Source organism: Triturus cristatus, chromosome 9 (genome assembly GCF_964204655.1).
Source record: "Triturus cristatus chromosome 9, aTriCri1.1, whole genome shotgun sequence".
Lineage (NCBI taxonomy): Eukaryota > Metazoa > Chordata > Amphibia > Caudata > Salamandridae > Triturus > Triturus cristatus.
The window spans coordinates 1,061,300,696-1,061,327,188 of record NC_140592.1 but is presented as its reverse complement, the minus strand read 5'-3'; the positions used below and the strand labels follow the sequence as shown (position 1 = coordinate 1,061,327,188).

Genomic DNA, 26,493 nt, shown 5'->3' with positions numbered 1-26,493 from the left:
GGACGTGTTCACTAATACTGATCAGTACTCAGTATGCTGCCACCACCACCCTGTGCTGCTTAACTCCTGGTGAAGGGGGTAGCCTTCCACCACTGTGAGGGCAGTGCTTTGGGCATCCCTCCCAGTCCAACAAGACTGCAATCCGTGCAATAGGCCTATGTCATGGTGCACATGCATGATCCGCGTTCGCTTATGACAACAAATCATCATTAGAGATCCCGACAACAATACAGTTGGGCACGGTAGGTAGGGGCACACGTCTCTTACCATACAGAGGACTTTTCTGTCCCAGCACATGCGAAACAGCAAAGTGCATCACAATTGTGTGGGTAGGGCAGAAAACTACACGGGGAAGAGAGCAATTATGTTGGGGAAACAAGCCCACAGGTGATACAGCAACATAAAGTACAGCAGTGCACGTAACTATATAGTGTGAGAGAGGCACGGAGCATAGGGGGAAGGGGAGATAAGTATACAAGAGAGACAAATAAAAAACATACACTCTTGTGCAGTGGTTTAGATTTTTTTGTTTTAAATAGTTCCTAGAAAGCGAGCACTTGTGGAAAGAGACAATGAGCCAACTAGACAGTTAAGAGGCTGTGCTCCATGGGAGGGATAAAGACATGCTGGACGGACTAAAGCAGTTACAGCCAGTGAATAGGCAGTATGAAAATGTGAGTGACAAAAGGCAAAGCAAATGGGGAGAGAAGCTGGTCTAACGGCTAGGGCGGTCGACCTCGAATCTAGGGAACTGGGTTCCAGTCTTGGCAATGACGCTGAGCATCCTATGATTCTGGGTAAATCACTTAATCTCCCCGTGCCTAACAAAACGAAACTGGTGCTATATAAAGAGCTCTGATACCTGTTTCGGGTCAAGTTTGTGCTATATAAAACTCTGTTAAAAAAAATGGTGAGCAATGGTTGGAGTTCATTCCTTGGTAAGCTTTCAGTATGTCTCAGCTATGTCTGCGCAATCGGATAGCTGCACTATCTGGTAGGCTTCGACCTAAAAATTGAATTTTTATCACAGACCTAAACACTCAGCCCTATACTGGCACCTCAAACAATCACTGAGGGCCAGATGTACGACTCTTACATTTTGTGACTCGCAAATTGCGTCGCTTTGCTACTTGCAATTTGTGACTCGCAAAATGCAATGTACAACAGTGTCATAGACACTGTTAGCGATTCCCAAATTGCATGCCCCATCAATATTCATGAGGCAAACGCAATTTGCGACCCCATTTGGAATGGCTAGCACTCCCAGGGACGGTGGCCTGCTGGGTCAGCAGACCACCATGTCTGGGACTGCTTTTAAAATAAAGCAGTTTAAAAAAACAGGGAAAAAAAGCCTGTTTTCCTTAAAGGAAAATGGGCTGCATTTAAAAAAGAAAAATTACACTTTTCAGTTTCATTTTTTAAGGGCAGGCAGTGATCTTAAAAAATATTTTCGCACCCATTCACAAAGGGGAAGATGTCGATCTCCCGTTTCCAAGCGCAAAAAAAGGGTCATACATCTGGCCCTAAGTCTCATGAAAGGAAAAGCATTGATGGAAATAAAAAAACAATTGGACTCTGAGGTGGCTATGGAAAAAACAATATCCAAGACCACCTAGAAGTCAGGAATGCTTTTTAACTCTAGTTCTTCCCAAGGAGAGGATAAAGAATCCCACCAACCAACAGATAGCACAATCAACCATCACAAGGAAGATATGGATATCACAGAACTGAGAACCATGCTCACACTGGAACTGGAATCAAATCACCATGGGGGATAAACAGCACAAGCATATGCATATTTATATCTCCCCTTTGCTCCATTACACACATAAATGTAGCTACACACTTGCAGCGTCCCATTTAACTCGCCTCAGTCAATCACAAACACCATCCAACTACTCCCCAATTAAATTCATATTGCATCCCTTCCAACAAAACACAACAATGCCTCAACAGGATTAAAAATCCCATGTCTCACTCATTTGTCACTCCACTACATGGTGAGGAAAAGGAGCATGTAATATAAGTACATATTTGTTCATGATGTGCAACGCAAAAACATCTTTGTGATAGACTATGGTACAGTGCTTTAAATGGGCCTGTACTGTCCAATACCAGCACTTTTTTATTTTGAGAGGGAGAGTACCGGCACTTCTCAAGAGAAATGCTATACTATTAATTGGAGAGTACCGGCACTTCCAGAAACAAGCAGGTACTCTGGTACAGAGTACCTGCACTTCTATTTTTCCATTTCAAGCACTGCTGTAGTATGAACCAAAACCTTTCCACCAAGCCCATATAAAAGAATAGGGGGACGATTTACTAATATTTTGCGCTGTGTTCGCGTTACTTTGCGACATGGGGTCATACCAAGGGTGGTGCATGGACGCTCCCATGCAACCACCCAAGGTTTCTCACGCTAAACCCAATTTACTAAAAACAGTAGATTGGGTTTAGTGTGAGAAAACTGCGCCCTTTTCAACTAGGCTCAAGGAAGGAGAAATTCTTTAATTTCTCCTTCCTTTTCTGACTTTGAATGCGTGCTGCATTGTGCAGCATGCATACAAAGTGGTAAAGCTTTCCCTCATGTTTAGCATAGCATTTTGTACAGGAAGGATACCCTTCCTGTGCAAAACCTATTCTACACTCATGCACACACCCTAGCACTGCAGTACTAAGGTGTGCGCATGGCGCACGGCAGCTGAAATCAGAACCAGCGCAAGGGAAAGTGGAGGAGAGAGACATATCTGTTGCATGAATTTTTAGTAAATCTCCCCCTAGAAGGCTAACTTGCTTCTCAATGCTTCAGTGGTACCTAAATTTGAATACAATACAATACATGCATCTTTTGACATTCACTTTGTGTGCTTGTAGCAACATGTTCCTCTCCATGCACCTACCACCTGCAGCCCTCACTCCAGTATGCTCTTGTCATTTTTTTATATGAGATGATCTAAGTCTAAAGGATTACCAAATATGGAAGCCTTAAATAACGGTAAGGTCTCTTGTATGCATTTGGCTTTATTTCAATTAGTTGTATCCTGATTATTCAATTGTAAGCAGGACCGTACTGGCCATTTATTCCACTGGGCATTTCTCCAGTTGACTGGAGCTTTTGGAGGTCGGTTTCGAAGTCACTTTATTTCTACATGCACTCTAGGCGGCTTAAACAAACACATAGAGTTAGAGGAGGGAAACAGAGACAAAAGTTGAAGAAAGTGAAACTAAAGAGAGACTGCAGATAACTTGGAAAGAGAAGAGAGAAAGAAAGAGACACAAATGGATGGACGGAAAGACAAGGAGGCATATGTACAAGGCCCTATTGCCACCACAACGTCACTTTTATCGATGTGGTGGCGATAGGGGCTTATCCTTATTTACAGGGCAGCTTAATGCTGCCTTGTAAATAAGGCCCCCTTTCATGCTATGGTTAGCATGAAAGGGGTGGGCAGTGGGTGTTGCGGTGGGCGTTCCAGCGCAACACGCATTGATTTTGACGCTGCCCCCTACGTACAAGGGCAGCGTACATAGGAGGCAGAGCCAAAATTAAGACCAGGTAAAACCTGGTCTTAAGTTGGAGAAACAAGGAGAAATGCATTATTTCTCCTCGTTTTTGACTTTTAGATGTGTGCTGCCTTCTGCGGCACACATGGAAATAGCAAAATGCCATGGATTGTTTATGTACAGGAAGGTCCCCCTTCCTGTATATAAATAATCTAAAAACAAAAAAAAACATTTTGTGAGTTTCATGTGTGCTGCATTAAGCAGCACACATGAAAGTCACAAAATGGCATTTCAGCATTGTTTATGTGCAGGAAAGGACACCTTCCTACACATAAACAATCCTCCCTAGCACGCAGACACCCTTGCACTATGGTGCAAGGGTGCCTGTGTTGGCGCTACGCTGCTAAGTGTAGCGCCATTGCAGGGGGAAAGGCAAGGCTGCACCATCTCGTTGTAAATATGGTGCAGCCCTGAGTTTCAGAAGTGGTGGAGAGAGGAAAGCTAACGCCTCTCTCCACCACTTCCTTGTACATATCCCCTAAAGTAGGGTGACCAACCATCTGTAAGTTTCACGGACTGCCCGTAATTTGGGCCTCTTGTCCGTTGTCCGTTAAGAATTCTTTCACAGATGCCTTTTGTCCGTAATTGCAGAGCGTGCTGCCCCAGCAAGCAGCCTGAGAGCTCTATAACTCTCACTGTAGGGGCCAGCTATGCTCCTGCTGTGATCAGTGGCCTGCAGCAGCCTCTCCCCAACCTGGCACAGGCTGCTATCGGCCCATTATCATTCTGTATGTTGGCCTAATTACCACATTCAATGATAATGGGCCAGTGACAGCATTTGCTAGGCCTCCTCCTGCCAGAGCCCAGGGCATGGCAAACTGCTTGGGTTTATGGGCTCCTGTCACCTCACCAGGGGCCAAGCTCTGGGGTGGGTGGAGGTTTCATTTTGGCACATGGTACCTGGGTGCATCCAATATGCAAACGCAGGTATTTAAGTTTCACTCAGGAACACAATAGATGCAGTGGAAGGTTCAACCTAATATAAACTTGTTTTGATTTGTGCTTGTGTTGGTTGTCTGGTTTTTTTTCCTCCAGATTTAATATAGCGCAAACTCGACCCGAAGGTATTGGAGCGCTTTACATGAGCACCTGTTACCTTACACATTCAGGCACGGGGAGATTGAGTGATTTGCCCAGAATCAGATTGCGCAACCTCCTCTGATGTGCCTGTAAAATGTACCTTTTGTCCCGAATTTTTGTTCTGAATTCTGACCAGTCCTGAATTTTGACCCTTTGTCCATAATTTTTACACTCACTGTCCTGAATTTGCACCCATGCCAGTTGGCCACTTTACCCAAAGTGTGGGGAAGAAGGGAGCAGGCGGGTTTGAACAGTTTTGCTATGGCTGCTTTTGTTTTCTCAGAGCGGCCCTGATCATAAGATTAGATATGGTTAAAAGTTGCTGCATTCGTTTATTTTATGATTTAGGAAGAAATAGCAGGGTCTAAACACGTGCTTTCAAATGACTCAATGTCATAGCTTTATTGCGTCAGTGTAAATCATTTCAAATCATGGACACACAACATAAACCAAAAACCATGCAGAGATAGTATAAGCCGTTTTAATTCGACATTTCCTTATTTTATGCAGCTAACAGTACATTGTATTAGTATTTCGCAGTTTTCTGGATTACGACGACGGAGCATTATTCAGAGGGGAGTGCACCTACTCTATGGCGCTGGACGGCTGTAACAGAAGCCGCAGTACTGCACATCTCCATTTACTGTTGTACATTCATACCACTGGCCAAACAAGTTAATTTTTTTCTGGCATGATGACGCACACTTCACATTCTTATAGCTGACACCATTGGAGGGGGAGCAGTAATCAGACGACCCCCCGCTGATCATGCATTGGTATGATCCACTTCCATCCGCGCGACAAGCATTAACACACCGCACAGCCCTGTAGGTGTATTCAGTGCACTGGCCATAGACAGCAACAGCACACAGCGCCAGGAGGCAGGCGATGAGAGCTAGCTTCATCTTTCTAGCTGGTTGTCTTAAGCTTCTCACGGATGAGGCGCGGTGATTTCCTAAAAAACAATAAAACAAACACTTGATTTGATTTCTTGAAAACATTTGCATGCCTGGTGGTTACGTTTTGAAATCATAACACATAGTATGTGTCCCAAGTTTTAGCATGCAAGAACAATGAGTGTATGGTGCAAACCAATGATGCAAGGGGTATAATTCAAGCGTTTTATTATAGTCTTTGCAGCTATCATATCTCTTAATTGTAAACAGCATTCAAAAGAATCTGAAGACAATATCATTTCTAAGAATAAACATCAACAAAACACCTTGATGGTGCACCTCCCAAAACCATTCAAATTACATTTCAGAAGTTGGTGCACACCCTGAACTGTGCAAACTAGCCAGGGTACTTCATTTACAAATGATCCCCGTGTGAATATTGACAGTGAAAACATTGTCTAGGAAAAAAATTATATGTGATGTCATATGTGCACCACCAAGATTCCGAACTCTGTTAGGTACCAACTTCTTTCTGGTGCCTGTCGTTATGTGAAAATCATTCTTAACCCGTGAAACATCTGCTACCACCATCTTGAACCTTCAAAATGTAAATTAAGACATAATTTGAGTACCAAGATCTTCACTGATCCTTCTGCTCTCCAGGAGTATCTTAGGTTGTGTGTTTGATTTGTAAAAAAATAAGCACTGTGATCCAATGTTGTACTCAGAAGTTCGCTGCCGGCTCTGCCAACCACCATGGTTGGCCATAACCAAGACAACTTATTCTTGATTGCACCTCATGCCCTTTCCACCTGCCATTCTATGCTCCCTCTGCTTTAATCTCAGTCTTGCAGATTCTTTTTCATCTCTGCTTTATCTGTTTATCACTGTTTCCCATCTTTCTCTTCCTCTTTGTTTTCCACTTTCTACCTTTCTTTCTTTTTTCAGAGTTAAAGGCTGCTGGTGAAAAATTAGTCATAGTACCCAAAAATGAGCGCTAGTTGTAAGAAGCAGGCTCTTCATATAGTGGACCATAACGAGGTACACTGTGTAAAGAGTCCAGGTAAACCCCAGTTGGTTTACAGAGGCACAAATAATAACCCAAATGCTCTCATTTGTGGTAGTGTGGGTGAGCAGTTAGGCTTATCAAAAGGTAGTGTTAAGCATTTGTTGTACTCACAAAGGCAATAACTGAGACACACACTCATGAATACATCTGAGACAATTTAGAAAAATAAGTCATATTTTTATGTCAATTTTGATACTAAGAACTTCATTATCAAGACATTTCTTTTTAAAATATAAATTTTTACAGATAAGTATAACGTTTACTTAAATGCTTCTTAACACAGCAATGCTTCACTATGGGGGAAAAGGCATATGTTGCATGCAGTTATTTGTGATCGGTTTCTGGGGGTTACCTTCCGGATTTAGAGTCATAGGGGGTCAAGGTCGCAAGTACCACGAGCAGTTACTCGTTACCTGCCCTGGTGTGTCAGGCTGCAGACGCGCTGGTCGGGTTAGTAGCTGTAGGAGCTAAGCCGGCAGGAAGAAAGAGGGCCACCTAGAAACAGGCTAAAGAGAAGATCTTGGGGACATGTCCGGGAGCTTCCAGCAGGAGTCCAGGGGGCAAGAAAGCCCAGTCAGTTCATCGGTACCCAGGCTGGGGCCCTCAGTGCAGAGGGAAAAGGTCAGCTGGGCTCTGTGTGTCCTAGGGCCTTGTGGTTGTAGGTCTTCACCAGCTGAATGTGCAAAATCAGGACAACTGGGCCAATCTGGAAGTGGGTCTTTGCTGTGCTGACATCCCTCTACGGTTGCTTGGTCTCTGTGTCATTGGAGTCTGGATTGGACTTTCAGGGTTTTGCCTGCTGCAAGAATTATGGTACCCCTGGTATTGGTCCCGTGCAGCTCCGGTTAATCCTGGTGGTCTCTCTATGGGGGGACAGTCTGACATTCAGATGCACAGATTCCTCTTCCTTGGGGGCTGCGGCATCGGGCTGACCAGTACACGGCAACTCAGTTGACCAGGCCTTCCTTTTCAGTGCATTCGGACTGCAGGACAGTAGCTCCTCTGGTCCAAGGGAGATTGCTCATGATTTGTACAGGGCTGGCAGTCTCCTGGGTTTCTTGGAAGCTGGTCAGCTGTTGGAAGAGTCACTGGTCATGATTGTCGAGCCTTGCTGCAGGCAGGCAGGCAGGAATTGGTGCCAAAAGGACACAGGCAAGACTTCAGTTGTTCTTCTTGATCCATTGAGTCTGAGTTGCTGATGTCAGGGGTGCTACCTAAATACTCAATCTATGGGAGTTACGGGGAGTGACAGGTAGTATCCAATAGGATACTTACCTTTAGGGTGCTTACGCGATCTATATGGCCACTTCCAGAGAGCCTATTTCCACCAAAACTGAGATGGTGGAATTCTAAGATCCATGTCTACATCATGTAGCAAACTCTAGGGGTGGTACTAGCCTGAGAGGGCAACACGCCTCCTGACTAGCTAATTGTCCTGCCTGTCCTTCTTCCAAATGGGCCAGGGTTAGGGAGTGCAATTCCCTCTGTCTGGGGAGGCCTTGGGTCACACATCAAAAGCGGCAGAGGCTTTTGAAACCTCCTGCCTTGACAAGCTTATCAATTAGCCATCCTGCTTGGAGGAGGTGACAATACCTCCAGTCAGCGCAGGCATTTTGTCTGCCCTCAGAAAGCACAGGCTCTCACTTGCAGGGGGCAGAAACCTGCCTGTGATGGAAGGCTGGTCTACACCAGTCAGCCAGAGCACTAGTAGTCGGTAAGTTTTCAGGGGGCACCTCTAAGTTGCTCTCTTTGGTGCATGTAGTAATATGTCCATCACTGCAATCAGTTTGGGTTTAGTAATACAGGATGTTTGATGCCAAACATCTCTAGTTTCAGTGAAGCAGTCATATAGCTGGGGAACTCGGAAATACCAGTGTCCAGCACATATACTCACACAAAATGGCTTCCCTGCGCACTTGTATTTTCCAACAATCAGCTTAGGCATCACATGGGCATATCTGTTCATGCAGAAATGTCCACACATGTAGTATAATAAAGCGCACCCTGCCTTAGGGCTGTAAGGCCTGCTGTAGGGGTGACTTACCTATGCTGCATGCAGTATCTGGAGGCATGGCACACCAGAGGTGTGCCATGGCATGTCTTTTCTGCCCCTTGGCACTCAGCCTGCAATGGCAGTTTGCATGTTGGTGCTGACGGGTTCCCTAGGGTGGCACAATTCATGCTGAAGCCCTTTAGGACCCTCCATAGCCTCCTTGCCCTAGATACCAGAGGTACCATTTACTATGGACTTAAAGGATGTGCTGAAGGTATAGCCAATAAGGGGAACAATTGTACAGTTTTAGGGAAAGAGATTTGGTACTAGGGACCAGGATAGCTGGAACCTAGTGCACTTCTGTCAAAATTGCATCAGTTACCAGGCAAAAGGTCGCTGTGGCCATATTAAAAAAGGGGCCTTTCCTACACTAGTGGACCCCACCTGTAATCACCATCTCAAATTAGACACTGGTCTCTCACTACAAGTGGGCAGTAACTCCTGATTTGGCCAGTTTGCTATATTATATTATATCTCATCTCATCTCATGTCATGTTATGTTAGGTTATTGTTAGAAAGTCATCCTTTGTGCCCTGTTCACCACCATGTTTTGACTGATACTGATGGTAACTTACTCTGACTGTGCCCTGTGCTCTGCAAACCAAGCTCAGGGCCAGTGCTTTACTGAAATAGGTAGAAATCAGGTATAATTACAAATGGCAATGACAGACCCCTGTAAGTCCCTAGAATATAATAAGTCGAGGGGGACTCAAACAACCTATAAGTACCTAGCATATAATAAGGTAGGGAAGTTTTGAGGTCCAGTAGATTTCCTGCACAGGAGGGTGCACTGCTGTGTTGCCTGCTGTCATTTTTAAAGGCAGGACAAAAAAGGAAAGAATGAAAGGAGTGTATGGGGGATTCCCTTTTATAGTACGAATTCCCTCACCCACCCATGGGTGTATTTCACTTGGACCCACCGTCCAGTGTTTCCTACAGCTCTCCGCGGACGCACATTGCAAGTGGCAATCCACAAAGCAGAGGTAAGTTTCTCCTCATTATGTCCAGCGTTAGGCCCATGCCCCCGCCCGATACCCGCCTCACCGCATTCGTTCTATTTCCCAGCGCCGGCGCCGCACTCAACGTTCTCGCTGTGGTGTTTTCTCCCAGCCTGCGGTCGGGCAAGATTTCACCTTTTTCCTGCTATTAGGTCTTCCCGCGCTCCGTAACTCGGAGCCCCATTACTGTTGATGACTCTGTTACTACAAGCAGCTCCCATTTTATCCCACATGGACTCCGTTTATCGGGGCTCTTTTCTAGGTAATTCTGGGCATGCTTCCCTGATGTCCCACCCGCCCCTTTTCCTTCTGAGCGAGCGTTTGTTTAGCACACTGCTTGTGCCAGACTCTGGAGCTGCAATATGCAGCCTCCACCATTATTGAAGACTCCTAGGCTCATCTCAGCTCCTGGTCTTTTGGGGCTTATGATAGTGTTTTTTTTCTTTCACTTTTCACAGTGACCACGCAGTCACTAACGATTGCTCCATGCTCTCAGGCACTCCCTCTTGGCCTCCAGGTCTCAAACATCCCACTGATGAGTGAGCATTGTCGCACTTTGCGACACTCCTTGACTATCTCTTCTCAGTAACACCTACACTATAAGTGCTTGCCGGCCTGTTGCTCTACCTTTTTTTGGCGGGCACTATAGTGTTAATTTCCAGCGTGCATTTTGCCTCCACATGTTGTTTTGGAAAACCATATAGAATGGTGCTAACTACTTTTAATAACCACACATACTTTCTCTGCTATGTCTTTGAGTCACGTGTTCTTTGAGATCCTATGCACTTAAGGCTGAGACTTACAGCCACAATTCCCCCCTCCTCAACCTTTTTTAGGTTCTGTTGAACCCTCTTCGAGTGAGCCGAGGATGAGTTGCGACTAGCTCCCCTCAAGTGACGGGTAAGCCCTTATTTCTCTATGATTTTCATAACTGCATATACATAGCCAGCATGTTCCGATCACAGATTGTTTTGATTTGGCACGTTTATTAAGGAGTGTAACTGTATTTCTTGTCATGCTTGTCAGTAAATGCAACTTTTTATTTTATTTACAGGAACACCTCTAAACATGAGTTCATCACAACTGAAGCCCACTCCGCCAGTCGGTGCACTGTTTAAACACCTACCTAGGTTGGCTTGGTTTTTCCTCTACACACATTTCTCATTTAGGTCCTGAAGAAAGTCAAGCACCTCTTCGGAGGGCACTTTGGCTGAAACATGTCGACCCTATGATCACTAACATCCATGCCAGGCTGAAATCTCCGGGCATGGGATTACAACAGTTTTTAACCCTGACCCCTGGGTGTCCCAGTAAAATTGTTTCTCTACATACAAGGTAGTCAGTTTTAACTTAACTAGCACTTTCTTTCTCACACTCTCCCTCCACACCCGGCTCATCATAAGGTTTTAGTATATCTCTTGTTACATACAATTAAAACATCCCTGAGCTCCTCTCTCTCAGAGAAGGGGTTGTAGCCAGAACTGTGACCAGGTTCACAGTGTGAGGAGGTTCCCAATGATGAAGCATGCAACCCATGGGTGGGTGAGGGAATTCGTCATATAAAAGGGAATCTCTCATGCACTCCTTTCATTCTTTCCTTTTTTGTCCTGACCCAGGGTGGCTTTTTTGTGTCATTGGTTCGTTGTAGGGGAGCCGCCCCCTACAGATCGTTAAACCTCCTCTGGCCTCTTGTTTGGTTACACATTTATAAAGGCAGCCCTGCTTCAAAAAGGATAATCTATCTCATTTTTACATACAAGTCCCCCATAAGGTCTTCCTAGGTGCCCGAGGGGTGGGGTGCCAAGTAACTATAAGCAGGGTCATTATAAAATATATTTTATACGACCTGGTGGGGGAAAAACTGCCAATTTAGTTTTTCCCCATTGTAGCTCATCAGCTACATAGGGTAACATTGGATTATATTATTGAAGCATAAATATTGCTAGGAAGGAGCTCAAATATCATTCAAGGACTTAAAAGATTGATAATGATAAATCCAACAATTTGCCATTCTTGAATTTATCATAACTAATACAGAAGAGAAGTTACATGACTTTCTTTTCTGTGAGCCAAAATCCAGTCTTCTAGGAGCCTCTCCTGATTTGTCAGCCTTAAAAAGTTGAGCCAAACTGCATTAATGGGATGATAAGTGGCCTGCATAGAGCAGAGTTTGTCTGATGGGGGGAGCTTTGCAGCTGCAGAAAACAGGCCAGGACAGGGGCTGGGTAAATCAAACTGGGCTTCAAAGATAGCAGGACAGTGGGGAATGCCAGCCAGGCCAACCCCCAACCAGATGTCAGGCCCAAGAATGGAATTTGCAGAAGGTATAGAGGGGGAGTGTTAATGGAAATAAGCCACACCAGTAACTTGGTTTAGCCAGGTCTTACTCTCCTGGAAAGGAATTCTCCATCTTGAATTTTAAAGTGCAGTGCTTTGTGGGACAAGAATATGCCACATATTAGAGGAAGGTATCATGCTCTTGGGTGGCACCCAGCACCTCATTGGACAGGGCTTTCCCCTGCGTGTTGCCCTTGATCATTGAATAAATATGTGAGAGCTGCATAGCAACTCAGATATGCTGCCTGAAACTACAAGGGGAAGAACAATTGCCCTGTTGGAACCCTGCTCTGCACCCCAAAGGATTGCAATTTGAAGGACCGCTCCTGCTCCACACTTGGAATTACAGTTCTGAGGACTTTGCTTTGCTTAAAAAAGGATGAAGGAGAGGACTCCCTGAAAGCAACAGGTTGACAGGGCTTCCCTGCACAATCTCCCCCCAGAAGTCCCAAGCCTGGATTGCGTACCGTGGACTTTTAAGTATTTGTCCAGGTGCATTGTGGGAATTGTGGCCTCAAACTACCAAGGACCATCTCAGAGCTTCTAGACCCTTGGATTTGTCTTTTGGACACGTTAAATCCTCAAGGGGATCTTCAGGAAGAAGTTCCAGAAGTTTGGAGAAGTTTGGAACAACTTTTGGAAAAAGCTCCAAAAGGGGACCGAATCGACATCAAGAGTCAGGCCAGCTAGCTACCTTTAACTGCAACTCGGCCTGCAGTTCTGGTTTGTTCCACTGAAACCTCCGTAGCTCCAGACTTCCACGAATTGACTAGGGCCTCATGGAGAAGCAATCTGATGATGTTGCTTTGAAATCAGCCTGATTGAGGGGACCGCACAACGTCAAGAGAAAATCCTCTTTCCATCTTTCTTTGTATCTATTCATCTATCCATCCTTCTTTCTGTCCATTCATCATCAGTCGACCCATCTCACTCTATCCATTGCTCTTTCCATCCATCCATCTCTGAATCTACTCATCACCCTCTCTAACCATCTCATTCATCTGTCCCACCCTCATGCCATCTATTCTTCCATCAATCCATCAATCCATCTATCTCTCAGCCCTCCTCTTTCTTTATGCCCTATAAGTACATTTGTTTCTCACCTAACTGCCTCACCATTCTATGATGATAGGAGCAATACAAAAAAATGTTGATTTTTATGTTAAACAGAACTGCCAGTGTCAAACACTACTCAAGCTGCTAAAGTTGGGGATTCTTCAAACCCCGACTTGACTAGGCAAAGGCAATAAAAATCAGATAAATTGAGTTTAGGGTATCAATCATTTGGAACTTCTCCGCACCAATGTGCAGCAACCTATTTTATTGTGCTTTTTAGCCATTCAGAAGATGAGAGGCTGTGATTGTCTCTTGGGTTTCCGAACTGTGCTCTCTACAACTCATGCATTAAATCGGATATTTTCCAGGTTTTTGTATGGCTATAGACAGTGCAATTTCCGGGAGAACAAATGTTCATCATGATACAGTACCTAGTCACTAATCCTACTGTAGGCTCAAGGTCCTGTTTGTGCCCAAAGCGAGATTACAAGTCTGGCACATATTGTACCAACTCTGGTGCATGTCTCCGCGATTTGTGAGATGGCAAACCTACCAAAAATTGCAGGTGTATATTGCACAAAATGTTGTTTTGCACACTGTAGTTGTCAGAGTACTAAGAGTAGCATAGAAGCCAGTGAAGGGAGGAGCCTATATTGTTTAACTGGATAGCATGATTGTGTGATCAACAATATCGAACACAGCATATTGGTCAAGAAGGACAAGGAACCATGATGATTGGCTATGGTGGGTGGAGTTATTGAAAATGGGAATGGGAAGGAAATGTCTTTGGAACGACAAGTGTTGAAGTATGATTGGTGAGATGTAAGCAGTTTAGGCATAGTGAGAGGGAAAGCTAAATGGTTAAATACCAGATCAATAATTTTTGATGAGCGGCATTATGGGACATCGTGAGAATTTGTTTTTCTCCATCAAAGTACAACTAGATGGAAAGAAGGGAATTTCTAATTTAGTTTAATGAATTAAATAGGCCTGCCAATATATACACATTCTCCTTGATGCCCAGAAGCTGTACAGTTTGTATTCTGATAGAGCGGGGGATACTGTGTATGGCAATTAATGAATGAATCTTTCTTTTGCCCTGTTTGTATTTATTGTTGACCGGATGTCTCACTGCCGTTTTCTCTCTTTTTTGTAATAACGCACTGTGCCTTGTACATAAATGTCAAAATATTTAATAAAAAGATTTAAAAAAAAAAACAAAGTACAACTTTTGAAATATATACATTTGTTTCTAAATGACTAGCCAACACAGGATCGAGTGCAAAGATTTAGCACTGAACCAATTTATGTTAACATTGTTAAAATGTGATTCAAATGGTCTTAGAAAATAATATATCAAGCATTAAAACTCTGCAAAAATATAACTTACTTATAAGACAGCTGATGAGATGTCAGGAGATTTTCTTAAATTGGCCTCTTCTAAAATGTCTACATGCAAAAGTAACAAAGGAAATGTGTTTCAGTGAATTACATTTTAAATTCAAGCAACTCTGCTACTGAAGCAGATAGGCAAAGAACAGAAATATTTTCAAACTATGTGAGCGCTGGAGTCCTCGTTTACATCAAATTCAAGTTTTTATTCTCTCCAGTTTATCACAAGGACCGTTGTGCACCACATAACATCAAACAGTAGCCGTCAATAGGTCGAAATGCTTGGGTCTGATGACATCCTGCTCCATTAGGCTCCCAAAGACACATCAGGGCTGATCCCTGTCTCACTTTTAAACAGTGCTTAATTTGTAAAATATTAAGTGCCAGGGCTCTGACCAGGAGGCCACTGCAGCTTGCATCACCCATCGCCCTTGTAATCGCTGCCAAATTAAGGACTAACCATCTCTCTCCTATGTAAATGTGCCAGTTCAGATTATTCCAGGTCCCCAAAGCTAAAGGAATGTTTGGGGAGGCAGGTATTAGCACTATTTTCATGTATATTGTATTTCTAAACAACCGTTGTTCTGCTCATCTTTAAATTAGATGAGCAGCGCCACCATGTGGGAAACTGTTCTGAGTATGGTGTTGACAATCAGGTGTCGGTGCTGAGCACCGGAAACCAATTAAGTACTGTTGCTGAGCACCGGAAAGCACCGGCTCAAATTAAGCACTGCTCTTAAACTCTCACCATCCTAGGATTTGTTGCTGAGAGGCTATGGTCTGGTCACTATGGTGTCTATGCCCTCCATGATCTATTAGATGAAGAGTAGCCAGGGCAGTGAAGACGATACAAATCGTCTGGGCTTTAAGTGGGCCGGGTCCTGAAAGTTCTAAAAAATAGGTGCTGAGAGGAGGTCTTATCGGGTCCTTCATTTTTGTCCTCACTCTCGGGGTGAAAAATAATAATCTTAACCCTGCAGGAGCCCCGTAAATCACTAAGCTAGGGGAAGCAGCAACTGATTAATCAATGACTACACAGCAGACAATTAATGCAAACAGGCAGTTATTTTAGTGACCATCATTATTTTGATATTCAAATGCTAATATTTATACTTTACATTGTGCTTACGTTTATGATTATTTGTCATTTGAATATTATTTAAACAGGTAGGAGCTCCTAAGTGTAACTTCTCTTCAGTGACCTTCATACCTCTAAGGACCTGATAATCAGTGCCTGGAGGGAAGGTGATAATTATTACACCCAATAAAATCCAACCTCCTGGCATTTGTAATTTATTGGGTGCATAACTTATACATATTCTGGGATTTTGGGGAGTAACATGTTGACTTTGGTGCCTACTGCTGCAACATCTGCATGTCATTATGACACTCTTTCCCCCTTTGAATTCCAGTAGATTTGACTTGCTGAAATTTAAGAAATAGCGCAGACTTTATCACACCTGGTAATTACCGCGTTTGGTAAACACCACACAGCTCAGATGTCTGACATCTGTGCAAACGGATTGCACAGTGATGCGAAAAATTGGGACCACTGAAAATCTGTTCCTAAATCATTTATATAGTTCTGCCTTAATGGGTATTCTACTTTATTTAAAACGTCAACACTGATATTGAAAGCACATCAAAACAAATGGCAGGATCTTAAGATGCCCCAGCCAAGAAAACCAACTAATGCGGATAACATTTTGCCAATTGCCACTCCTTTTTTTTACCAGTACATGGACTAAAGTTCCAGACAAATAGAGAGCACCATGAGGGTTATGGGGAGGTGGTATAGAATAGTGATATCTTAATAGAAAACAACCACCTCAATCAGCTTAAAGAGAACGATAACACAAATTTAGTATAGTAAAATGTAATGTTGATAATGTTCAAAATCCGTTTAAGATTCTAAATTAAATTATAAGATATTAAATGTTGGATTTATTTGATGCATTTATTAATTCTGTCTTAATGACATTTGATTATACGTTTAATTATTATTTGTAATATTTATATGGTTGTCAACCAAAAAAGTATATATCTTAAATGAAATGACATTAAATTAGCTTAAATGAAGTCTTAGAAGGGGGCCTACTATAATTACTCTGTCAGACTGTTTGCCTTAATTCATGATTCAGTACCACTTACAATGCATATTTTACCACTAAAGTATCTTGCTCCTAAGGAATTGAAGCATGCTGAGAGTTTGTTTTATATTTATGTAATCTTGGAGCATATGTACAAGCCCCTATCGCCAAGGGAACGTCACTTTTTGTGATGTTTCCGTGGTGATAGGGGCTTTGCCTTATTTACAAGACACTTAACGTGGCTTAACGCTGCCTTGTAAATAATAATAAGTAACTGTGCCTAGAAGGGATATCGTTTAGAGTGCTCAGTAATACTATTTCAGCTAATTATTTTATGGTTAAGCCCCAATTGGTTTCCGGTATTCCGGTGTCTGTGACCTGGAAATTTCAATAAATACAGTGAATCGTCTGGTTCTTGACACATGGTTGACCAGCTCCAAGTAAGTCTCATCAATTAGGTTTGACAGTCCTTTCACACCATAACCTTCTAACCTTCGCTGGTGGTGTGGCACTTTTTTTCCAACTGGTCTTTGCTCTTCTGACCCATGGCTGGTTTTGAGCTTCTTCCAAGTGCACTGGTTTTATATTTTTCTAGATTGACCAATCTTTGGTCAGTCTTTTGGCTTTCACATGGGTGCGTCATTTCTCTTTTTATTCTTGAGTGTCAAACGTATAACAATCGATTATGTCTATGCAGGGGTCAATTGTAAATTCTCCTTTCACTGTCCTGAAGATGGCCCAACGGACTCACATGCCATCAAGACCGAAACGTCGACAAGCTCATCTGATTTACTCTGTTAGGAATTGTTTTCTGCTTTTTCAGATTCTTTTTCTGTGTTTATAAGTTTGAAATAGATTCCTACACTAATGATTTGAAGGTTACAATTTCTGTCTATGATTTGTTTTACCTCTGTCAATGTGTTTTTATTATCACATTTTGTACCCTTTTTTTTTACTCACATTAAATGAGCAAAATAATTCAGAAATACACACCTGTGTCTAAGAGCATTCATTATACATGAATTATGATGTAAGTGAGTGAATTTTTGTTTCGATTTTTCAAAGGTTAGTCACCAATTGGGGCTTAGCTATAAAATAATTTGCTGAAATAGTATTACTGAGTGCTCTAAACGAAATCCCTTGTAGGCACAGTTACTTATTACTACTTACAATTCCTAAGCCTCCAAGGGTAGATTGGGTTTCCCACTGCCGGTTCAACGCTTGAAAGGAGGATTGTCACATCAAGCTGTTTAATCCTGACTATATTGTTACTGCTTTTTAACGTTGTAACTTAAGACTATGTTATATATTCATATTAAATTGATTCAGCAAGAATTACATTGATGTCCTGCTGGTATTTGGATTGACTTGTTTAAACAACTTTATGATTTAATAGAAAACTGAACAAGAGTGCCGAGGTTTATATCTCTGTTTTCCCACTGTTTTTCTTATTGCCTTTTAAATAAGGCCCCCTTTCACGCTATGCTTAGCGTGAAAGGGGTGGGCAGTTAATTTTGACGCTTCCCCCTATTTGCAAGAGAAGTGTAAATAGGAGGCAACTCCAAAATTAAGGTCTTAAGTTTGTAATATGGGGAGAAATGCTTTATTTCTCCTTGTTTTTGCTTTTTCCATGGTAACAATATATCTTGCACACAGCTGCACTGTCAAGCCATGCCTGGAAAGCACATTGACTCCTGTCATACTTAACATCATTTGATCCATCCTCAATGTTCTGATTTGGTAAATAAAACTCCCATAAGAGCCAATCTCATCTTAGGCCTCAGCCAAAGCAGAGTTGTGAGTCTTTGTTCAGTTTTAAGTCTGTCCCAGTCTTGCAGTTTGATGCATGCCAGGCTCTAGTTGGTTAGAGTAATTCCTAATATGAGTGCGTTTGGTGATAAACCTCCGAGACTCCAGATATGCACAACCAGTGTTAGTTTACAGGTTGTATTGTGCATTCCCCTAGTTTCATTTAAAAAGTTGCCTGCCACAAGACGTGCATATTTATATATAACTTTAGACTAATCTCACGTGTATCTTGGTCGAACGCTCATCTCAATTACATTTGCAAATATTACTCAGATGGACGTCAAAAGTAAGTCTCCTTTCTTACTTTCAATAAAGTAAAACACATTTTAATATAAAAAATACTTATGCTGGAGATTGTGCATTGCACACTCCAATTGCTATTATCCAACCAGTTGGTAATCCTATTTATTTCAGAAAATGACAGAAAGGAAAATGGAGAACTTCTGTAGTAGGTTAATGCAAATCGGATTTGTCCATGATGAGGAAGTGGTTCTGCCAGCCCTGAGCAATCTTTTCATATTTCATATACTATAGGCATTATGTGTACTTTTTTCTTGAAGGGCAATTAAAGTTTTTTCCACTTTGCTACGAGCTATTCGTCTTTAAGAAACATTTGTGAATAGAATGAATGCTTTGATGCATTAAAATCCTTCCTCTTTGCCATTTGTGTTATCAAAAATGTATAATTCTGCTTCTTTATTCATGCTAATCACAATAGAGCATACCAACACAATTCGAAATGTTTATTTTCTGTGAACTGTTCTGTGTGAATGGTTTGGGAATATGGAATTTTCAATTTTGCTCTAGTATGGACGTCTATCCGCAGTTGATTAAACATCTGGGTGCTTTGCTCTCTTGGTGGCAGTCTAGATTATGCTATGTCGACATATATTTATTCAAAGCAACAATATCTTGATGTAGTGACTCCCTTTAGAATGTTCACAGTGCCACTAAAATGAACTCTGAATTCATGTTTAAAATGGAAGAGCATTAAAATTAAACTTTTTTATGAGTAGATATTCACCATTGAACAACTTTGAAAGGATCTGCAGAAAATACAAGAATAAAACAGAGACATTTTCAGAAATGGTACTTACCTTCTGGGAGGTTCAAGTATTCTCTGAGAATTTTCCAAACCAGATGCTCTTTATAAAGGATTTTTCTTCCAAGGACAACAAATAAACTTGCCAGGTGAACTGAAGATACCGCTTAAAAGCATTCAGTGGGGCCGCCCTTGCAAATAACACATACAAAAGTAGAAAGGGTCCAATCAACAGGCTAATCCAGACTCCCTTGTGCACTGTCGGTTCATATCAATTTTCTTTACAATTCAAAATTAGAAATTGCTTAAAATGTTGAACTCGGACAAATATTTGGAAAGTTAAATGTTTATGACAATAATAATGAGGGTGAGAGCTTGTGTAATGAACTTTGCTTTCCTTTAATCAAAGTGTAAATATTACCTCCTTAGCAAATTGTTAAGGACTTGGCAGGGTTCCCATTTGTGCTATTTAGGTGGCTACTGGTAAATCTCAAGATTTGTTCCTCTTTTGTAGCTGTGAAATGTGATCTGAGCCTACACACAGATTTATCGTCTGAGCTGTGACATAAGGTTAAAATAAGTTCGGACAGGCTCCCTTATTCATCCTGCTTGAGGTGTGATGCAGAGTACTAAGTAATACAGGCCTTGTTTTGATGGTTCAGTCTCATGATAGCTTTTTCACATGATTAGCACTCTGTTCCTTTGTACTTGACCCCTGTTACATCAACCACCATGACTTCACCCACCTTCACTTAGGCTGGCCTTTTAATATGAGTGAAATTGGCTAAGTAGTGCAAAGCCATTCCTTTAAAGGGTGTGTCAAGAGGTTAATGAGTTTTTGACTAAGATGTACAAAGTAGGAACCACCTCTGTATTTTGCCTAAAGGGTCGGTTTGCTGATATGTGTATGTTTTGGGTGTACTCTGCAATGCCCAATACACATTCATCCTTTCACTTAAATGTTTGTCGCGGCGACGGGTGGAAACCAATGATTGAAAAAAAGAGTTCTTCAACCACAGATAAGGAATGCAAGTGTAAGGAAAATGTACTTTACCGGTGCTCCTCAGCCTTTAACTCAAGGGAGTTTAGAAGGCAGAAAAGAAGAGAGACGTAGAAGTTGAACCAATAATAAGTAGCAGCCGGGAATAGAGTTCTATTATTGACTACATAAGGGCTTGCAGACAGCACATGCAAGCTGGCGAGGCGTGACCTAAAAAGGCAGTATTTAAGCACACTCTAAAGTCATTATACCTTTACAGCGGGGAACACAAGGACTGTTGCAGGGAATCTGCACATACACAGAACTATGCGCAGGAAAACAGGACCTCAGTGAATAGGGGTGTACCAACCTCACTCAAAGCGAAAATCCAGACCCTAGTAGGAGAAGCTGAACAAAATGGGCACATTTCTAAAAGTGAGGCCAAATTCCTGACCACCACCCAAGAAAAAATACCATACTTTTATACTGTTCCCAAAATCCATAAGAACAGTTTCCCCCCCCCAGGTCGCCCGATTGTTTCAGGCATTGGGTCCCTTTTGGAACCCCTCTCACGCTTCTGTGACCACTTTTTACAACCCCTGGTCCAGTCCACAAGCACGTATCTCAAAGACACCAAAGATCTGCTAGGACTCCTAGCTAACATTCATTATGATCCCGAAAGCTCTTTCTTGGTGTCGCTGGATGTGGAAAGTCTGTACACCAGCCTCCCCCAAGATGATACCCTACGTGTTCTTGAACAGCCCCTCAATGAGGTTGATTGGCAATACCACACGCCCCCCTCTTTTGTCCTGAAGTGCGCTACCCTCACACTCAAGGAGAATTACTTCGAATATGAGGGTAAGCTCTACCTACAGAAGTACGGTACATCAATGGGGAGCGTTTTCGCTCCCAGCATAGCGGGCCTGTATGTTTTTAGCTTTGAGACCAAACATCTGCTCAATAACAACCAGCCACGCAGTCCACATATTAAGTTCTACAAGCGCTACATTGATGACATTCTCCTCATCTGGGAAGGTTCGAGTGAAACACTCAACACCTTCTGTGACTGGCTAAACACGTGTGACCCTAATTTGCGCTTCACACATAGTTTTGACAGATACCATACCACCTTTCTGGATCTCGACATCTATGCAGTGGCAGGAGGTCTCATGAGCAAAACACACTTCAAACCCACTGCACGCAACTCCCTCCTCCACTTTTCCAGCTTCCACCCACGGGCCCTCCGGGAAAACCTCCCGTATGGCCAATTTCTGCGACTTCGCAGAAACTGTAGCGATCCCAAAGACTACAAAATACAAGCCCAAGACCTCTGCCTGAAACTGCACCAACGCGGTTACCCAAGGCACATAACTAAGACCGCTAACAAAAGGGCCAGAAACCAAAACCGAGAGGGTCTTCTCACAACGTACCCTAAAGAACCCACCCCTCCCCCACTCACATGTGTCACCACGTACAACACAGTGTCCAACAAGGTTGCGCAGATCGTTAAAAAGAACTGGAAGATCCTCAACACAGGCCACCTAAATTGGGATCCTCCCCTTCTCTCTACTAAAAGGGCAAGATCCATCAAGGACACCATTGTGTCTACCAGACCAGTGGCCCCAACCAGACCTCCAAACACGGTACTCAATGCCTGGGGCCTCCCCGATATCAAGGGGCACCACCCCTGTGGTAACTGCAGTGTATGCCACATCACAGAGACAACCAAGCAGCTAAATTTGGAACCTGGGAAGACATGGGAGTTACGAAAACACACCAACTGCAACACAGAGAATGTTGTATATCGCATCACATGTCCGTGTAATCTGACCTACATTGGAATGACCACCCGCAAAGTCAAAACCCGTATCTGTGAGCACCGCAGCACCATCCGCTGCAAGAAAAACACCACCAAAATGACAAACCACTTCCTGGAAAAAGGCCACACGACAAACGACATGAGATGGGTGATACTTGAAGCCTTGGACAACAACATCCCCAACATCCAGTCTCGCCTCCTAGAACAGGAACAAAGATGGATCTATCGTCTTTCGAGCCACATCACTGGCTTGAACGATAACATCCCTTGGAACTGCCTAAGAAAGTCCTGACCACCTGGGTCGTCTCCACCATGCCTTTATCCATAGGCTTCGCCACACTGTATTCCCACTCTGGCTCATCTGGCCATCTTAGACCCCCTATTTTAGCCCTAATACTTGGCTCTCTCTCCTCAGCTGTCCAGGGCTGCATGCACCACCTCCCGCGCCCCCTCCCGGGCACTGTACAGTCTTGCCTCTCCTCTGTTCCATCCTGGATCGCTCCCTGTGTGCGAATTCCCAGCCACACCTGGTTTCACTAACATGACCTGCGTCTCCTAAAAGTCACTCGCTAGACGCATGACATCCTCCATTACCCCTGGCAACCATTCACGCATCGCGCAACTTCTACACGCATGCGCGCTTCACAATGTAAAGCACTAGCATACGATCCATTCCGCGCATGCGCGCCATCACTACGCTGCTCTAACACGCATGCGCATTACAGCCAGTAACGCCCTAGCCAGCCAGGACCAACGCACGTATACAATGGCGCTCCTCCCTATTTAACCCTCCCCCCCCCCCCCCCGAGGTCCGTCAGCATCCGGGACTTCGGGAGGCCACAGTAGGTGCAAGGCGATGGTAGCTTCACAACCAAGTAAGGTGTCTCATATTTACTCTAGCAGGATACCGTCTCTTTCCTGCCAGCCCCGCTCTCTAAACTTGTTGTTTCTTTTTACCTACAGTTCTGTTGTAAGAAGCGCCCCCCTCCCGCTTCCTGCACAGCGCCTTCACTCAGCCATAGTGTAATTATCCTTTCTCCCTGCTACTTTTGCGCATTGTTCTATTGAGCCTGTGCCCAGTACTCTTCTTCAGCGCTTGGAGGCTCCATTCAGCCCCTCACTTTCAGCGCACCCTGGGCCCCTCACTGTATACATACCTCATTCAGAGGTTCCGTAATCATTGCCAGCAGAATCACTTGGCGCCTGTTCGTGTGACTTTCACTTATAGTCCTACGTAGTGCCGCGATATCTACCACCTGGCACCCCTAGTCCACAGAACGTTTTACGCATTACCTAGCATTCCTAATGGTCTTGCCTCCGCTCCTTTGCATAGCAGCATGATACACTTCATAGGTATGTGTGTCACTCACGGTACGCTCATTGAAGACAGGTTTGATCATTCATAGCACATTAAAACTATTTGTATGTTGCCTGCCATCCAGTGCACCAATGTTAATCTCTCATATGTATTGTATGCTGTCTTGTCTTTTCTTCCACAGGTTTGCGCCTAGTGTCCGCTAATGTGTTGACACCGCGTTCCACACACCTTAGCGAGTGTGTAGGTAACTCAGACTTTTTAATTTTTCACCACGTGGCACTTCACCTTTTGCCACTCACTTCACACTGGTCCTGATGAAAGCTCCTCATTACTTTTATTAGAGAGCTGAAACATGTAGACCCACCACATAGCCAACTAACAGATAATTATTTCTTCATTTAGTTGCACCACATATCTTTTTAACCAATACCCTGAGCCGCCAATAATAAATCTTCCAATGGTAAGGACTCTCAGCGGTATTTTTTAAATTATCACCACATCACACTTTTGCACTACACCAGCTCCGCTGTAGTCAGGCGTCGCAGCACAACCGGGAGGCATTCGGCCACCCGGTTGGGGCCCCGATGATGAAGCATGACACCAACCAGGTTGGTGTGTGAGGGGTCTTTTAACCCACTTGGTGGGTTCCCAAACATCAGCTTCATTTGATCGTACCACACTACATTGGGCGTGTCCTCCTTTGACAAAGCTTATCTAATTCCAGGGGATCTGGACACAACCCCCCTTTGTTGTCCCTAGCTCTCCCTTTTGTTCTTGATAGTGTACCAACCTAGCACATTAGTACCCAAAATCCCAAACCGACTAGTTATAGTGTCTCATTTGTTCTCCTTCAAATATCACGGAGCTACAAATGATTAGACAACCCAGAACACAACAGTCCCTGCTCTCTCAGGAATTGCGGGAGCAAGATGTACTCTTTCGCTCACTCACTCGTACTTGTCCACAATGAGAATAGTCACTAAAATAGTTCAAAATGTTTATTTTAACTATCGTGCCCTACAATACAGTATACGTGCCACTACTAGCAGCAAAATGCATAAACTCAGCACCATTAGCATTGTTACAATTCCATAGAATACAAAGGGAGAAATCATTTTATAAAGACTGTGGAAATAGGGGCCTATAGGCCTGACCACCCTTCCCTTGACTAGAAGAAGTTTATTTTATAAAAAGGACAATTTCTGGGCTTTGACAGCAGACCCCATACCTTAAAGCCTGGATGTAAGGTTTACATCATAGGAACAGCAGAGCTCCATGTAACAGCTTTCTCCAAGTGTGTTAAAACAACATGAAACAACATAATATCAAGGCACGAGTCTTCAGGACTTCAGCTGTGTGTAGCATGTTATGTATAGGTGATAGGGACTGACCTGAACAGAATAACAAGGGGCATTGTTGATCGACCTTGCACATCCTGTTCAGACTAAACTCCAGGAAAGTCAGAGAACGCGAAAGCAGCCTGTTCTCATGTGAAAGACACAAACAGAGTCTTGCAAAAACGAAGTCATGTAGTAACGTGCGCAAAGGCTGCATCATGGCAGTAAAGCTCATGCTAACTTAGCAATGTCGAAAATGTCCCTAAGGGCCCTATGATATCCTAAGAACCAGATAACACCCATCCCTTGGTAAGACCATAGTACATAGACAATGGACCAAGACAGAGTTCAAAGTTTTTTGAAAAAACCAAATTGGCAAAAAATCGAAATTGTCAACAAAATAAAAACATTGCTTCAGGAAATAAAGCAATTCCCTCCAAAAGACTATCCATATTGTTGGTAGTAAAAAGGAATACCATCCAATTAAGTAATTCGAAGGAACAAACGTGCTCCTCATAATCAGATGCCCCTAAAAGCATGTGTGGGCAACTTACATGATATTCAATGAAACTCAGTTGCAGGACGTTCAGCGCAGCCGCACAGATATCCCATTCAGCCAATACTCCAAGTGCAGCCTCACAGAACACTTGGTTGACCCTCAGCTGCTCGAGTGGAGTTAATAGTAAGTTGGCTAACATAGAATTATATACGTCTTTAAAAACCTCACAATTAATTTGCCTTCAATAGACATGTCATAAGGGGCTATTTCACATCAAACGTTATTCCTCTGTCATTACTCAAGCTATCCCATCATCTAATGGGAGAGAAAAAGGGGGATTAAAAGTATTGGTCTCTACCCTAACCCCACTGATAAAGTCATACATAAGTTCTCCATATTTGAAGATTTTGCATCTCCAATCAAAAAATGATTTGGGAATTGTGGCAATTAACTTTTATAATAACAGTTTTGATTCCTTCAAGAGCATGGTGGTCTTTGATCTACAGAAAGAGTTAGAAGTGTATGTTGAAGGCAGTACAGCTCCCAATATTCTAATTTGGTTGGGGGATTTTACCATTACAGTATGTCTAACTGCAATAGATAAAGTCTGTGGATATACAGACAAATCCAGAAATGGGCAGTCTTATTTCATGCCTGATGTATATTGGGAATCACTGAATAAATTAATCTGTAAGCATGATTTAGAACTGATGGCACAGACTATAGACTCGGAAAATAATATGTTGCCAATTTATTGGGGTAACTTCTCGTTAATTGATCATATATTAATCTCTAAGCATGGTTTAACTATGTTTGATTCATGGAGGGTTTTGCCCTCCCAGTGATCACCAACCTCTATTCCTAGTCCTTAACACAAAGGTTCAACACAAGGATGGGGAACAGTTAGCGACTCACCTTGGACCGGAAGGTCATACTGGGATCAGCCTACGGTGAGTGCGCATAAATGAAACTTACCTGCTGGAAAAAATCATCAATGATAATAAAGATTAATTTATTACATGTACGGAATGGAATCTATTCCTGCATAAAATACTCAAAGCTTTTGTAAGCTTACAGCTGTTATTGCAGATAGTCGAAAAAGGTAGGTCTAAAGTTAAAAACGCAAATAAGTTGGGTTGGTTTGATTGTTAATGT

General features: G+C 43.0%; 1 long non-coding RNA gene across 1 annotated transcript; it reads right to left on the bottom strand.

The window, feature by feature from the left end:
* Positions 1-5,017: 5,017 nt before the first annotated feature.
* Positions 5,018-19,514, bottom strand: LOC146799382 (uncharacterized). Its single transcript, XR_014969263.1, has 3 exons — positions 19,442-19,514; positions 14,444-14,502; positions 5,018-5,599 (listed from the first exon to the last, which is right to left on the bottom strand). It is a non-coding gene; the product is annotated as an uncharacterized LOC146799382 (long non-coding RNA).
* Positions 19,515-26,493: the final 6,979 nt, after the last annotated feature.